This window comes from Pimephales promelas, chromosome 16 (assembly GCF_988280905.1).
Source record: "Pimephales promelas chromosome 16, fPimPro1.hap1.1, whole genome shotgun sequence".
NCBI classification, from domain to species: Eukaryota; Metazoa; Chordata; class Actinopteri; order Cypriniformes; family Leuciscidae; genus Pimephales; species Pimephales promelas.
The window spans coordinates 3,719,680-3,737,946 of record NC_142784.1 but is presented as its reverse complement, the minus strand read 5'-3'; the positions used below and the strand labels follow the sequence as shown (position 1 = coordinate 3,737,946).

At 37.3% G+C, this 18,267-nt stretch overlaps 1 long non-coding RNA gene and 1 pseudogene across 1 annotated transcript; both read right to left on the bottom strand.

The window, feature by feature from the left end:
* Nucleotides 1–2,579: 2,579 nt before the first annotated feature.
* Nucleotides 2,580–5,550, bottom strand: LOC120487548 (uncharacterized). The gene is made up of 4 exons (XR_016146792.1): nt 5,087–5,550; nt 3,642–3,772; nt 3,379–3,470; nt 2,580–2,944 (listed from the first exon to the last, which is right to left on the bottom strand). It is a non-coding gene; the product is annotated as an uncharacterized LOC120487548 (long non-coding RNA).
* A 6,524-nt stretch (nt 5,551–12,074) lies between these two features.
* LOC148971938 (uncharacterized) lies at nt 12,075–17,610 on the bottom strand (annotated as a pseudogene).
* Nucleotides 17,611–18,267: the final 657 nt, after the last annotated feature.

Below are 18,267 nucleotides of genomic sequence, written 5' to 3'. Positions count from 1 at the left end.
TGATAGAAGCTAAAGATAAATCCTCCACCAAATTGCCAGTAATCATATCCTTGGTGAGTCTGGAAGGGGAAACAAGAAATGATTCAATGAAAAGCTCTAAAAAAGCCCTAAAAAAGTAGGACTTTTTTTACCATTCCATAAACAATCTTAAAATGTATTTAATACTACAAACGTTTGCCATTATAACACATTCACACAACATGAACAGAGTACTGTCATCTTTGAGACTGTTAGTTATTACATGATTAAAATGTAAACGCACATTTAAAGCATGGCAATCCCATCAGAAAAATGTGTATCATAGAAAGGGAAGCACACAAAAAAGCCAACTGGTACATCAAAATTAAGCCATAATATAATGTTACCTGCAGACTTTATCCTTTTATGACATGTCTGAGGGTCTTTCCCTTACTGTTTTCCAGGACTGATGTGACATGACCTTTCACTGCGGCACTTCATAGGAAGAAAGACAAAAGTACAAAAAGTTACTCTGACTTTCTATCAGTAAATGTCTTTCTTTGATGATGAGAATCATACTTTATTAATCCCAGTGTAGGTTTTCAAAAGAGTGTGTAAAATTGACAAGAAACAAAACAAAAACAACTTACTGTAGTTGGTGGATTTGTCTCTATTTGGATGTTCTCTCCCCGAAAAAATCGTATTCCAATGCTTGACCTAAAAAATATAAACAAATATAATCATCAGTGTTCTAAGAGGTTATGTACTTCTAACGAATAAATTACGATTTTATCACTTTATTCCGCGACTAATTACTCGTGCATTTGAGCTAACACAAACCACCACCAACAACACACAGCAGTGTCAGATGGTAACGTAAGATAAGTTAACGTTACATGAATAAACTTCATCTCTAACGCGCTTCACTAATGCAATACAAAAAAATCTCATTTGCAGGCTGCATTACTATGTCCGTTACCAGTTTGTAAAAATCTTGTCTACAGACAGTAAAAAAATGAAGATAATGATCTTCATTAACGGGTGATTATCAGCTTAGCATTAATCTAACGTTACCCACAAAGTAAATTTACACTCTATTCAACAGATTTCAATGAAACGTTAATACCTTTTAAACATTTATTGATATTTGTTAACATAATGTATGTATACGTTACCACAGTTTCACTCGTACATACATTACAGGAACATAACGTTTAACGTCCACGTTAGACTGTTAAAGAATGAAAAATGTCGTCTTACCTTAAGTGATTTCGCCCGTATTTTATAGACCACGTTACGACCCCTTCCTCTGTTCACATTCCAGCATTTTGTCCTTCATTGACATATCACAACTCAAATTCGCTCAAAATAAGAATTTAACAAGAATTTATGAAATAATCCGTGTCCGACGGGGTAGTATCAGCAGAGCAGCTGTTCATCTCACACGTCACCGACTCAAACAGTAACGGACGTATTTTCAAACCTAAAATAGGCGCGCATTTTGTCATTGGCCAGTTTCCTGGAAGACAGAAAGATTAACCAATCATGATCAAAGTAAACCGGTGAAACAACCAGTAGTTTCAGCGTGGTGACGTAGTAAAATGTTTAGTGTATTTAGTTTTATTTGCAGTCTGTATTTATTTAATTAATTTGTCAAATGGTGTTTTCATGACAGCATCCCAGTTAACAATTTTTGGTTCCCAGAACGTTCCCAGAACGTTACTTTCAGGTTCCCAGAACGTTCTCAGAACGTTCCCAGAACAAACATTTCTAACGTTCCCTATTGGTTACCTAGGAAAGTTTTCTTTACGTTAATAGAACGTTCCCTTTAGGTTAGGGGAACGTTCCGGGAACTTTTCTGGAACGTTCCCAGAACGTTCCCGGAACATTCCCAGAACGTTCCCGGAACGTTCCCTAAAGGTTCCCGGAACGTTCCGGGAACGTTCCCGGAACGTTCCCTAAAGGTTCCCAGAACGTTCTCCTAACCTCTACATCCCGATATGCCTGTACACAAATAAGTCTACAAAAAATATCTTCTATGTTGTTTATTTTTTCCAAAACATAAGAATCGTATGAAGATTACTACAATAAATGTAATGTATGCACAAAATTTTAATGCCACGAAAAGCCATGCACATATATTTTAAACAACATATTTATAAAAAAAAATTCAAAATTGCAGTTTGAAACCATGAAGATAAAGATTCTAAAACTAAAGAGATTAGCCTGTAATAATTTAATAAATGTAAATAGGACATATATGATCATATACTAATTAAATATCATGAGAAACTGACATTGTTTATTGTTCACATTGACCTGAATAGTAATATTATTTTTAAAAATTAAAACAATTGATTGTATGAATATAAAATCATTACAATAAATTGAATGTATGCAAAAAATGTATCTATATGAAGAGTTCAGATGCAAAAGCCTCTAAGTGCCATTTGAAATTTTGTTCTAGAATGACCATTTTTATCAAGCTTGTGTATTTAAGTTCAGTAATTTCACTTAAATGTCAATTTAATACGTAATCTTCATTGCCATTTAAGTGAAATTACTGAACTTAAATATACAAGCTTGATAAAAATGATCATTTTAGAAGAAAATTTCAAATGACACTTAGAGGCTTTTGCATCTGAACTCTTCATATACAAAAGCCGTGAACATGTATTTTTATAAACAACATGTATTACAAAATTAAATAAAAAATAATAAAAAATAATCATGAACATGAAAACATAAATTCTAAGACTTTAGGAGATTATAAAAATACAAGTTTATAAATGTGAATAAATGTGAATATCTCAAGACAATTATCAATGAGAAACTATATACACTTTTGTTTAGCACACATATTATACATAAATACATAAAAAGCCACAAAAAACGCAGGTATACACGCATGTGTGCGTTTGTGTGTGTGGTGTGCTTTTGTAAAAGTGTATTGTCTCAGTCCTTTGTGTCTCCTTCAGCAGGCATCCTGTTTTGGGATAGAAAAAGATCAAAGATTAGGACAGTGCAAAGCATAGACTGTAAAAAAAAAATATTTGGACGTAGTGTCCATGACGTCACCCCGTAGGTTTCTGGTTTCTGAAAAGCATTTTCGAAGCCTAAAGTTGATGGGGCTTAATAATTAATTCTTATTCATTTGTAATATTATTATGTCATTAAACGTTTTACGTAAATATGCTATGAAAGCAAAAAATGTTGGCAAACAGCAATGCCGTTTACATCTTGCTTAAACAACTGTATATGACGAGTGATGCGTATCATTTATAAAAAAAACTATTGACAGTTTGTGAATAGATCACAATGTAGACTGAGAATAATCCTCCGACCTCACTCATGTCGGTTTCGCAAATGTAAACAGACACATGGGGATCACACTTGGATGTTGGATCGTCTGAATATTACCTTTCTGCTCGTCTCCTCAGATCTCTTAACTTTTGTGCCATGCAGACCTTGATCTCAGTGCCTCCGATGCCTGGGTGCCTCTTTTTGACAGTCTGTAAGAAATGAGATTACATTAAAATTTGAAAACAAGTTTGTCATGACGTGACATAACTGCCAGATTCAAACTGTGCTTTCCAAGCTATGGCTGTCGCTGACAGACACGCTCAGCGCTTGTCATATAATAACTATTGATAAAAGATATTCATATAGATATATTTGCTTACCAATTATTAGCTGCACCTTTTGTAGGTCAAGACTCTTTTTTCACCAACAACCCCTTTTTTCCCGTTCATGTTGCCATCTCTTTGAAGACAAGATGGAGTCCATAAGAGTTCTGGTTAACTCCAAACTTGTTCTGCAAAGCAAAAAATAAGATAGAAAATTTTCGTCAGGACAGAAACTGTGATCTTTTCAACATTATTGCATATTAGATGAAGTTTTCACGTTGGAGCTGTGAGTGTAAATTTTAGCATACAAGTATTTATTGTTTGTGCTCGAGTCTTGTTACTCTTTTACCTTCATAGGTATTCCAGAGTTTAGGGGTAAAATGCGAGAAATCTCCTTTAGTGGACTTTTATGCTGCGGGCACTACTCACTGATCTATATAAATGACTTGATTGCTCACGACGTCATGTAAATTGAAGTCACCATATTCAATTGAATTAATAGGAAATCATCTGACTTGAATGAGAAACATGACCTAAAAAGTCAGTGTTTTTTATATTTGAATACTATACATTCTTACAATGTAAACATCTAACCCTAACCCTAAACATTTCTGATTATTATCAATGTTAAAAACAGTTATACTGATTAATGCGTTTGTGTAAACCATTGTAACAGTTTAAACCATTTTTCCCCTCCAGGATTCATTGTTAAATAGACCACAAACATATGAAGGGTAGTTTACACTAATGTTCAAACATTTGGGGTCAATGATAGATTTAAAAATTAATAGAACAAAAAAAGAAGAAATACATATTTTTACTCAGCAAGGATGCATTACATTAACAAATATATTCAAATAAATGCTGTTATTTAAACCTTTCTATTCATCAAATAATCCTGAACAACACAAAGCAGCACAACTGTTTTCAACACTGATAATAATCATAAATGTTTTTTATTTATTGAGCTTCCTCGGCTCACCTGTGTCCTAACGTAAACGTTACTTCTCCGACAGCAGCTTTCTTCAGAAATGTTGAAGTAACTTAGTGGAGCTTTCTCTCTGCTATGGGTTATTTCGTTACTACTGAAATCACAGAACATTTAATCAAAATGTGTTTAACGTTACCATTGAGCTAACGTTAGTTTCGGCCAATTGCTCCTAAAAGTCCTGAAACATCACCGATACGTTACGTTTACGTTTGTGTTAAATAAATTAGCTCACTTCCCAGTAAAACCCTTACAAAACCTCTCATTTACACATAAGAGGTGATTAAAAGAAACTTTAATAAATAAAAGTTCAACCGAGTTAACGTGGATGTTAGCCTTGCTAACGTTAGCTGCTACCTCTTTAGCCTTGCTAAGTTACCTCTAACGGACTTTTTCCGAAGACTACACCATGTTGATAAAGTACATTTTTAACAGAATCCTGTCAATTACAAGTAGAAGAAATGTCAAAAACAGTTGTGAGTATTATTCGTGTGCTTTTAGAGAGTAATCTCACCTGAAAAAAGCCGTGAAAAGTTGAAACAACAGCGAGACGAGAGGGAGTTTTGTTGTTTACCAGTAGCAGTGGTCCCGCGCCGTTTCCATGGCAACTCTGCGCGCCGGCCGCTCCAGTGTTTGAGAGACTCGAAAGTTCACGTGCACGGCATTGATGATAAACCACGTCAAAATCAAGCAGCACGTATATGTACATACAATAAAGATGTCCTGAAAGTGCTTTGTAAATAGAATATGAAAGCAGTAGCCTATTGATTATTTCAAATAACATTATTGTCGTTGAATATTCAACTGTAAACCTGGACTTTCACAGAGAGCTTTATAGGTTATTAAATTAAACCTATAAATAACCTGCAGGGAACGTTCTGGGAAGGTTCTCTTTAGGTTACAAAATTAAACCTAAAAATAACCAGCAGGGAACGTTCCCGGAACGTTCTCTTTAGGTTATAAAATTAAACCTAAAAATAACCTGCAGGGAACGTTCTGGGAAGGTTCTCTTTAGGTTACAAAATTAAACCTAAAAATAACCTACAGGGAACGTTCCCGGAACGTTCTCTTTAGGTTATAAAAATTAAACCTAAAAATAACCTGCAGGGAACGTTCTGGGAAGGTTCTCTTTAGGCTACAAAATTAAACCTAAAAATAACCTGCAGGGAACGTTCCCGGAACGTTCTCTTTAGGTTATAAAATTAAATCTAAAAATAACCTGCAGGGAACGTTCCCGGAACGTTCTCTTTAGGTTATTAAAAAAAAACCTACAGAGAACGTTCTTAGAACGTTCTTATTTGGTTCCCAAAAAAATAACCAAATGGGAACCATATGGGAACGTTATGGGAACGTTCTGTGTTTACTGGGATGGTTGGGTAAGCACACTTGTAAATCCACACAAAATCACATAAAGCAAAAAGTTTCTGCTCTTGAGGTTTAAATTATTGGAGAGTTGTCTATAATGATAATAATCATATTTTAACATATCTATTGAAAGGTTGTATTATCGGAATATCATTATGCTAATAATGATCATAATAATACTTTATAAGGCAGATATTTCTGTTGTATGTTGTTGAAAACATTACGTTGTTTCAACGTACCTTCAACGTTGATTAAGAAGTGTTTTGTCAACATTTTTCAACCATTTAGCATTAAACGTTATATCAACGTTGTTTCACTGTTGAAACAACAACTGACATTATTTCAACCATATTTCAACGTTGAAGGTCGGTCATATGCCAGCTGGGGAAAGTTGAAACCGTTATAATGTGAATTATTACTACATTTCATTTTTTGTACTGTAAATGTAAATTACTAAATGCAGTTTAATTACTAGCTGAATTAGGATAGTCTTCATGATCCTTCAGAAATCATTAATATGCTGATTAGCTGCTCAAAAAGCATTTATTATTATGAATGTTCTAAAGAGATGTGTTGCTGTTAAGTCCCAATCTCAAACTTCTTTCTATAATTACTCAGTTACTGAAAAATTATCGCAAAATGTACTCACAGGAAGGAGCATTGGGCAACATCAAATGAGATTGTCTTTGTTTTTTTCTTTTTGGCTGCAGCTTCTCATGTAATGTAAAAAATAAAAAAAGAACTGAGTGAAAAAGACTTAACATTGTTTAAACCTATAAAAGCTAAAGAACAGTGGTCTTACCTTCGTCAGTCTCAACAGCTGAAAACAGTGACAGCAATCATGTAGGCAATATTGACTTCTCTTTATATATATATATTTTAAGTGACATTCATTTTCTACTTACACTCAAGTGTAGTTTCTGCTAATGTTGATCTGTTTTTTGATTTTGTTTTCCTTTTCTTTCCTTGTAAGCTGGTAATTTCGTCTTCCAGGCCAAATGGAATAATGAAAATAAAGAATTAGGTTATATAGTTAAATAAATTCTCTTTTTAAAAATTCTCACTGATATTTAAAACCAACATAAACACCACCTTGAGACGACCCACCATTCTCATGAACTGCAAAACAAAATTTAATTAAACATTAATAGAGAACACAAATTTTGGCTTTTCATAATCATTCTCATTTCAGTTATAGTTTATATGCTTACAGCTTTGAGCCTGTTTTGCCCCTCTGGGCTGGCTGGGCAAGACTTCTTTCTCTGCAAAAAAAAAAAAAAAAAAAAATTTTAAAAATTACCTTTCATAATAAATTTGTCACGGTGTGTGGGTTGAAGGACTCACAGGCAAAAATCTCTAAATAGCAACAATTTACTCACAATAATAATAATAATAACAATAGGCAGGTACAAACAGAAGGGTTCAGACAGGCAGATCACACGACTATAGGCTATGTGCACAACCGTAGTTTCAAACTTCCGCTTTTGTCAGAAGTTGGCGTATCAGTTTCCGGTCTACGACTGGTCATCTGCATCCACTAATAAACAAAGAAGATGAGTGCTGCTGTTGTACGAAAAAAAGAGTTCTTAAACGCATCTAAGTTTCTTAGAACTGTAGTGGATCTAACGTCCGTTTCACACCCGTTTGCAGTGTGTTGCGGTGCAGGAGCGTGCTGTTAGTGCGTTCACATATAATGATGCGTTTGCACAGTGAATAACTGATCCGCCGCTGTACAACAAACACATACTTAATATTTTTATTTAAAGTCCAGAAGTTATGCTGCAACTTATTTTTAAAAACAAAAAGTTGTGTCAGCATTGCGATTCTTAGTATGCACGTTTAAACACAATTTAAACAATGTAAGTTACTCCATGCATTACAAGTTGCTCAAGCAAGTGGTCAAATATTTCCTATATTAAAATCGCAAATAATTTAAATTAAAACTTGAAATTGACAAAAGCAGCCGACTTGCCTTTTTGTTTGCATCTTAATTTTAAAACAATAGATCTTGCATGTCACAAAACTTATTTTTCCACCTCCACGATCGAGACGAGTTCATTCTGTCGCCTGGTTGAAGTAAATTGTAGTTTTCCTTAATTAAATGTGCATTAATGGTGAGATTACTACATTTTATTTAATTAAACGCATTTATGGTGAAATTACTACATTTTCAGGTCAATCATTTTGACCACCAGCGTTTGCAGCACAGCAGAAATAGATTCAGTGTGGAAACGATCGCTGTGCTGTTGTTATATGTACCACAAAGCCCTAACCTGTTTACATGGTGCGTTAGGAGACTGCTGTGCGGCACTTTGCTCGGCTTCAAGTCGCTAACAGCCATTTGAGCTTCCACTGCTTCCTGATAAACACCAACCTTCGTGCGCAGTGGCTGCACAAAATAGACATTTTGATTGACGCGCAAAAAATAATAAAAATGTTAAGTATGTGTTTGTTGTACAGCCGCGGATCAGTTATTCACTGTGCAAACGCATCATAATATGTGAACGCACTAACAGCACGCTCCTGCACCGCAACACACACTGCAAACGGGTGTGAAATGGAGGTTAGATCCACTACAGTTCTAAGAAACTTAGATGTGTTTAAGAACTCTTTTTTTCATACAACAGCAGCACTCATCTTGTTTGTTTATTAGTGGATGCGAATGACCAGTCGTAGGCCGGAAACTGATACGCCAACTTCTGACAAAAGCGGAAGTTCGAAACTACGGTTGTGCACATAGCCCATACAAGACTAACTACCGACCCAGACTGACTGAACAGAACAAACTAAATACAGACACTGATGAACATATCCAGGTTATACACATAAAGGTGATAATCAGGTGATGAAGGTAAACTAATGATGGTTGGCATGGAAACAAAAGAGTAGTGGGAAAACAAAAGACATGTGACTAAAACTGAAAACAAAAGATCAAAACAGACACAAACGTGACAAAATTTGGGAAGATCTTCTATGTATTCTACCATATCTAAATACCTCTAAATCGTCTAGGCAGGGGGAATGACTTTTCTCCCCCTATTCTCATCAGAGTCCTCAAGATGCGATGTTTCTTGGGCCTTTCTTGCCCGAAATCTTGCGAGATCATAACTATCTGCTCACAAAGCAGTATAACTTATTATAGAAATGTTTGCTTTTTTTTTTCTTTTTTTTTGTCTTGATTAAAAAGTTTGTAAGGTATTATTTTGCATACTTTACCTGTGTCAGAAAATATTCTGACTTGATGTTTTGACCAAAGCTTCTTGTCTGGGATGGCACATTTCTTTACCATAATCCCAGCGTTCACGTGAGGCCAGTAGCAATACTATACCTTTCAAATATAGATGCATTTGTTTTCATTTGCACATTTACAATAAACCTGTTTAATATTTAACATTTATGTTTATTTATATGGACTTCATCTTATCTCATTATTTAACTCCAACCAGCTGGATGGAGCCACCTCAACTTCATTGTGCTCAATAAAATGAAGCACAACATAGCGCAAATAATCCTCTATTAAACAGAAAAGTTAAAATATAATTTGTTGAAATATTTATAATTAGTAAATAATTGATCCATAGGACATGCTCTAACCTCATGAATAGATAATGATAATGGCTGTTTTGTATCAGATGCATTTGTTGTTATTGTTCATCCTCCTTGTTTTCTTAAGTTCTAGACATTCTCATTTAATTTTTGTAGTTAAAATGTTCTTCTACAGAAAGGCTTGGGTCTTGTGACATATTTGATGATTTGGTTGTAATGCTATGTGTCTTCAAATGAAACTAATAAATAACTATGTACATCTTTCAACAGTCTACAGACTATGAAGGATAGACACGACAATTATGATTCCACGATCTTCCAACATGCCCTCCTCTCAAGTGCCTTTCTGTCAACGCAACGCATTTGTGAGTGCCTAATAATGTTAGCTACATACGCTCCATAAAGACGGGAATCGCATGGTGTCATCAGGTATGGCCAGGGCCGGCGCGTACATATAGGCGAACTAGGTAATTGCCTAGAGCAGCGCTTTCGTAAGGGCGGCAAAATTTGTGCCAACCGGGAAGGAACAATTCACAAACTAGGTTATTTATATGATTTGCTGAGCTGCGGCTGCCCTGCTCTCTAACGCATTCTCTCACGAGTCATGACCATATATAGACAGTAACTGATTTAGCTTCCGCTGCCCCCCAGCGCCGGTGTTGTACCGAATTCCAGCGAGCGGCGAGGCCCTGCACTCAGTCACGAGTCTGGGTAGGAAGTTAATTTTACTGACTCTCTGAGACATTCGAGTCATTTTGTTTATTTAAGTGGCTTTAAATGTTATAATTTTAACAGCCAAATTCCCCGATCACATCCACCAACGCAATGTTGATCATATTCTGAATTAAGAAATCATAATACAGTAAAAATGATTTACAGGGAACATAAATGATTACTTTACCTTCCGAGTCTTACGCTCATTTGCCGCGTGACATACGCAATGAAGTCGTTCATCAATCACCTATCTTGCAGCAGGATGTCGAAACGAAATATGGCGGATTGTTGTTATTATTATGATAATAAAAATATGATAATAAGAGCCCGCCAGGAGCGTTCACAGCCGAGGAGACTGACGATCTTGTCATGGCCGTAAAAGTGACGTTGGGGTAAGTTATGTCCTTATAGTACTGTGTTTTGCCAATCTGTCATTACTACAGTTAGCCTGAAAATTTTGGGTAGCCTAAATGTGTAAGTTAGGAGTGTTAATATTTTTCCTTGTTATAATGTATGATTTGCAAAAATAAAAACTGCTGCATCTGTTTTGGTGAGAGAAGTGTATGCGCGTTGTGCACCCGCTACATCACTACACACCATGCCCTTAAAATAGCATTATTAACAACGTGCAAAGCGCCACTGACTTTAGACTAGGTTTTTTTTGTGTTATATGTATATGGCATGGCATGGGGGGCTGGCCGGCCGGCAAATTTTTTTTCACCTAGAGCGGCAGAAGTGCACGCGCCGGTCCTGAGTATGGCTGTAAATTGGTGAAGACTCTGCATAACATTGTGTTGTCCACACTTTCTGACACCACCTCACAACATTCTTCAGGGCTTAAAACAAATAAATTGTTTGGGCTTTTCAATGACACCACTTTTTCCTTGTTTTCTTGCTTCAGCTTTGATGTTTCCTCCAGATGGCTTTTCAATGACACCACTTTTTCCTTGTTTTCTTGCTTCAGCTTTGATGTTTCCTCCAGATGATTTGCTACTTGAGTTAAAGGGGTCATGAACTGGCTTTTTAAATGTTATTATATTGTTGTCTGAGGTCAACTTATAATGTTCGCTTGGTTTTTGCATTCAAAAACATCAAAATGAACAAGTAATAGGCTATTTTGTACCCTGGTTGTGAGCCGGTTTTTATGGGCGTGTCGCACTGAAGACTTGGAAGTAAACACCCACTGCTGCGAGTGGAGAACAGTTTTGCATATATTATAATGAGTTTAACTCACCCATCGGTGCACACATGGGGGAAAATGTCCAATGTTGTAAAATGGCAACCGGATTCGCCCATACTTGTTCAACCCAGAGTCCGAGTGTTGCACAATATTCCTGTCAGATCCAATATAGATGGCACAGCACCATTCTTTACTCTTAATTGGTCCAGTCTTGTTGACAAAACAATCCTCAGTGAAATGAAGCGAACGTGTTTTACCCTCATCAGCTGGAACGTCATTAAAAATAAATTTTATCTATGAAGTCCTATTGGAATCCACAGGAAGCTTATGCAGCGACTGTCTTCTTCCACAACCAGGCACTGCACAATATTCTGTATTGCTCGGTAGCGATCCAGTTTGTCATCACGAGGTAAGCGTGCATGTATGTTACTATGTGTGTGTACGCGAATCGGTGGGCGGGGCCAAACCTGCCGTGTTGAAGTAGGCGTGGATCTTCTTCTGCGGGGGTGGTGTTTTATCCTCTTTGTCGTCATAGTTCCCCACTTTTAAAAACGAGTCGTTTTCTGAGGCTGGTGTCAATAAAAGCTTTTATTGGACTAACAAGGACGTTTTCAGTTCTGAAACTTACAGGATATTCTTATAATATGATGACCTCTTAGATGTCAAAAGCTCAAGGAAAATTTGATTTCTCAGTTCATCACCCTTTTATGACATTTTTTCCAGAGCGGACCATGTTCTTCATCTGATGTAGATAGTTTACACATTTAAATGCACTGCAGTTGTCAAGGCAGCCACAGTTTTGAGGAAATCTTCTGAAAGGTGCAGCAATGAGTGGACGTTGTACACTAAAAATGTCTCCATATATCTCCCGTCCTTTCTCCACAACGTATTGCAGTAGTTGGCTGGCATAAGGCCCTTGTGCCTTTGTAAGTTCTGGATGCACAGAGCAGTGCTAAAACACAAGAAGTGTTCGTACAGTTGCCCTTGTAGTGCTCCCTTCAGAACTATCTTCCCTGTGTATAATGCAAACTGTCTGAATTCAGTTGCTTTCCAACGCTCAATTTCTTGCAACCCCCTTGGCTTTCTGGCAAATCAGTCAGGAATTGTTTTCTTCAGTGTCTCTAGACTATTGCTTACACGGGCCACGTCCCCTGTTGACATGAGGTACTCGGATCTACTTCTTGTCCACAATAGCAGCAACTTTTTCATGACCCCAAAGCAGCTCTGGTGCATGTAATTGATGGGGAATGATTTGATCATGTCGATTGGGAGAACAGAGAAAGGCGAAATCTTCTCCTCGTGATGGTGTTCTGTTTGCCAACACTCCCTGAAGGTCTGTCCTCAAGGTCAGATTGTCAACATCTGGATACGTCATCCGACCATCCCAGGATCCCTTCTGGGTGCATCTGTCGCACCCATAGTAGCCGGAGAACTGCATGACACGCTTGACCATGGCTCTGGCCAGAGCATCGCAGGTAACGCATCTCAGTTGGATGCTTGCCTTCCCAGGTTAGATTATTCTGCATTAGTTCTGCCAATTCCTGAACTGTGTCACTAATAAAGTCTTGTGTTTTAGGTTTGGATGCAGCAGTGGTGAGGCAGAGGGGGAAAATACATGCTGGTGACAAATTAATGGAACAAAGAACTGGCCAGAGGGACAAGTTTGAGCTTTTAAATAATGGTAGCCCATCAACGTTTAAGGAGAGGTCCAGTGACTGCAGATGGTCTGTCACAGCTGCAGGATATCTGCTCAGATGCTTTGAGACCTGATCTGCCACATTGAACTGTACACTCTCAACAGCATCTTTGGTAGTAAGTTCATAATGCTTCTCATTTGCAAAGAGTGTCCTTGCAGTATAGGGGAGTTCTGCATGCCCATGTATTTTGAGGATTTTTAAGAGAGCATCCACGGCATTATGTTTAACTTGAAACTTGCATGCCCATTTTGAAAGTTCTTCCTTGAGAGTAGTTGCATCTTGTTTGCTATCAGAACTTGACAGGGCTGGATCTATAAACATGCTAAAATTTTCCTCCTCAAAGAGCTGGTTGTGACTGTCACTATCAGCAATGCTGGCCATCTCACTGATCGTTTCCTTGTTGGCTGCTGCCTTTTGTGCCCCTGACACTCTAGCCCAGATTTTATTGTACTGCCTCTTACGCTCTATTGATGTCATCCATCTACTGTACTGGTGTCTCTGCCAATAATTCAATAAATTACAGTACATTCAGTACATTTTCAGATTTAATCTGTTTTTCCCTTAAACTATCAGCCATATAACTTGATTGGTACTGAACTTACCTCTTTGGAGGACATACTGGCCAGAAGTACAAAGGCTGAGAAAACAGAAATAAACAATTAAATAAATATACGTACACACACACACACACACACACATATACATATATATATATATATATATATATATATATGAAGAGTTCAGATGCAGAAGCCTCTAAATGCCATTTGAAATTTTCTTCTTTAATGATGATTTTTATGAAACTTGTATATATAAGTTCAGTAATTTCACTTATATATATTTCACAAATAACAATTAATAGGTAATCTTCATTGCCATTTAAGTGAAATCACTGAACTTAAAATACACAAGCTTGATAAAAATTATCATTCAAAATTTCAAATGGCATTTAGAGGCTTTTGCATCTGAACTCTTCATATATACTATTTCAAACAAGATAAATTAAAAGATGTAGCCACACTCTTGGCTTTTTTAAGCATCATAATACTTAATATTGTTTATATCAAATTTAATTGTTATTTTTTGTGATGTATGGCATAAAAAACATGTTCCCTTTCGTAGTCACTCTGAGTTACGTCGGAATGACGGAGAATGGGGGTTTCGCATAGAAAACTCTTCGAGTATTTAAAAACGAGCCAATGGCATGAAAATGCCTTGGGTCTGTGGAATTTGCATAGCGTATCTCCGCCCCACCTCATGGGTATAAAAGGAGGAAGCGGATGATTAAAAAAGTTCGTCGAGACAAACTTTAAGTTGGCTTGTGAAAGTTTGGAACAGAAAGTTTGAAGAAGTTTAAAGTAGTTTGAATTTTAAAGTAGTTTGAAGTTTAAATTAGTCTAAAGTTTAAATTAATTTAACGTTAGATAGATAGATAGAGTTAGGATAGATAGATTGATTGAGTTAGAAAGAGATAGATAGATAGATAGATAGATAGATAGATAGATAGATAGAAAGATAGATAGAAAGATAGATAGATAGATTTTATTTTATTTTATCAGTGATAATATTTTATATTTTAAAATGTTCATTTTAACTTTTATAGACCTTATGTAGCCCCGTCCCTTTTCAGCGCTAATCTGTCTTTTGACTTCCTCTTGCATACATAGGTATGAATGAACTGCTCATAAAAAAAAAAAATCCCGGTCGACATTTGTTAAGACATCTACTTTACAATGCTTATGATAAACATTACAATGCTCATGATAACTTTTGTTAACTCTACAATAAGTAAATCCACTTCACCAGCTAATTACTCCTTGACAACGTTGCCATAGAAATATACAGAGCGACCGCAAAAACGGAAGTTCAAAGACAATATTCTAAAGAAGACGGCGCCCATGTTTCTCTGGTGCATAATAAGTTCTATAGCAACAACTAGTAATAATAAGGAAATTACACAGCTTATGTGGGGAATGGATGGACGCATTTGCTCCCTCTAAAATGGACAAAACGGCATATTGGACATGGTTAAACAATATCTCCAACACAATCAAAATTAATCTATCATGACTGCACTATTGAGGTGAAATGTGAAGAAAAAAAGTGTTGCGTCATTACAGTTAAGGATGCTCACGTGACATGCAAGATTACTTTTTTCAGTGTTTAGCATTACCACCAATCACAGAAGTCTCTACTGAGCTCATAATGCAATAACCAATCAGGTTAGTATAGATTAGTTACCGATGAAGAAAGGTAATACGCGGGAGTTCCTCGTTCAACACCTCAGTCAGATTGCGAATTCTGTCGTGGGAAAGTGCAGATACGATGTAAGAAAGATTTTGATTTATAATTTTGTTTTTCATGCTACTAAAATGATAATGTCTTGATTTTCTTATGCATAAAAGCAATTAACTACTTCATAAACGGTTCTTGACTGTGCGACACACAAAAGACGTTTACTATATGATTGTAATGACTTTTAATAATTTTATCACGAACAATGTTCGACAATAATGAATGATGCTTTTCACTTACAAGTTAAATTGTTGTTTTGAAAATAGCTTCAATCTTTTGGGGAATGCTGTATGCTAGATGTGTGAATTCTTACATTTAATTAATTAATTAAAACAAATACAGGATTTGGTCTGAGATTGGCTCTGAAAGAAAATTTTTATTTTCTGAATTAAATTCATGATTTGTTTTATGAAGTTATGGAGAAACGACAATAAATTGAATTACAATAAAAAGACAATAGAGCGGATGAAATAAGTGTAGAAATTAAAATGTGCAATGCTAAGGAAAAACAGTTACATCATCTGAAATAGCATTATTTAATGCAGCTCACACGGAATGAGTAATGACTTAATAAGTAAAGGACTTTTTTCATGCTTCGATTTAAACATGAAATGTTTAATACTTTACTTTTGAAATAATTTCAAATTTAACTTAAAATTTAAATGTTATTTGAAATCTATCCTGAAACCTGTAATTATTTCAAGACTATTTGATGTCTGAATAAAAAACAATTTAACAAAATTTAAATGTTATTTAAATATTAAATATTAATGCCACTAGGTGGCAGCAATTCACTTTTATTGAGTGAGTCATTGAGAATCAACCGGTGCTTTTAAAACTCGTGTTTTTGGTATGGGTCTGTGTAATTTATGCAATTTTATTAAAAATGTATGTAATTTTACTCCTAAATTGAAAAAACACGATTCTAAAACTCTTGAGGGGATTTTAATTTCATACCTGTTACCATGTTGTCCTGAGTCGCGAAACACTGGATCACAATGTGATTAAAAGTGCAAGCTTCACTTTTTTACAATCAGGATAGGATTAATATTTGACAGGGACTACATTCTGTTACATGTATGACAAATGTATGACTTTGTTGATAGATCTCAATTAATGTATTTTGCATTATATTTGTGTAATTTCACACTTGTTGTAAGATTTTAACTTTTTTGTTTCAATTCTCCCACAGTGTTGCATTCAAATAGGTGACAAAGGTCCACGAATTTCTCAATCATTATATTGTATCACAACAGGTAAGCAAAACAGTGTTACTATTCTGCAGGTAATTAGAGGGTATGCATTATTGTCAAAAATATACGGATGATAGACAAGACAACACTTTGAAACGTGAAATTATATTTTATTTTCGAACAAACTACAGAACAATAAAATAAACTAAACTAAACAATAACAATTAAATAATTTTCCCCAGAAAACAAACACTTTAAATAAATTTAGAAAAATGGTTGAGGGAGCAGGCTATTCTCCAGGCTATTCTGAGCTCTCCCTGTCGCGGATCTGCAAGACCCGTCTATTAAGGTGCTTCAGCACAAGTTTCATAGGTAATCTTGTAATTAGGTCGTCTGGGTTGCCAGAAAAGACTGTAGATGGTACAATGAACACTTCCGATTTACTGCTGAGGAAGTGGCAGGTCTCATTTACGACAGTGACACCGTCAACCGCAGTATGTTTTCGCTTCGGAGCCAAGAGATTTCTTCCCTCCAGAAGCCATTTTCACTGAGTTCAACTCTTCCAGACGAGCGTCCTCTTCAGTGTTGGTGTGACGGCAGTACCCAGCGAGATTCTGCATTGCCTGCGATCTGTGCAGTGGTCTGGCAGACTTTGCGCTTCTCCCTGGTCGCCTCAGCGCTGAAAGAGTAAATTTCCTCCTCTCTATTGAAAGAGCTGCACGTGGCACGTCTTTTTAAAGATGGTTTGCCCGTGTTCTTCTGTCGTCTTCTGATTCCTGTCGTCCTCTGATGGGCACGATCGCTGCTTTGTGTGTCTGGGCATTCAGCATGCAAAGGCAGCGTTTGTGGATGAGTCATGTTCCTTCTGTGGGAACATGACCATCTCAACACTTCGATCTAGACTCAATGATCTTACAGTGAGAGTCCCTGTGTCCGCTACCCGTTCTGCTTCCTCTTCCAGGGGAAGCTCTTCGGCTCGCGGACAGGGGGATCTGACGGTGACAGTGTGGAACAAACCCCCGACGCTTGTTCCTCGGGCCACACCCATCGCACCAGTGTTGCAGCCAGCGAGCACTGAAACGATTCAGACGTCCGCCTCTTCGCAGGTACCGTCTGTTTCGTTCGGTGCTCCAGAGGATGATGCGATGTTGAACGCAGCATCACAGGGTGGGCTAGACTCCTCGGGAAGTGAGGATGCGGCTGCGTTGCCTCCCTCGGGAGCGCCAGCGTTGCCAGTGTCTGATCCCGAGATGACGGCCATGCTGTCTCGGGCCGCCGTGAGCATCGGGCTAGAGTGGAACCCTTCACCCTGCCCTAATCGCTCTCGGATGGATGATTGGTTTTTGGGCAAGGCTGCCGCCTCACGGCCACAGCCGACCCCAATTCTTTTCTTCCCCGAGCTACATGGGGAACTGACGAAGACTTGGAAGGCTCCTTTGACCTCCCGTGAGCGCTCGTCAGCTTCCCCCGCCTTTCCTCCCCTCGACGGCGCGGCTGCCCGTGGGTACGCATCCTCTCGGGGCACTCCTAAGCACCCTTCCAAAGCCTATAGGTTCTCGTCGTCTATAGTGGCATGATCCTATAGAGTGGCGGGACAGGCGGCCTCCGCCCTGCATGCGATGAGAACCTTGCAGGTTTTTCAAGCAAAGCTTCTCAGAGACATGCACGAGGGTGGCACTGACCAAGGGGCTTTCAACAAACTGCG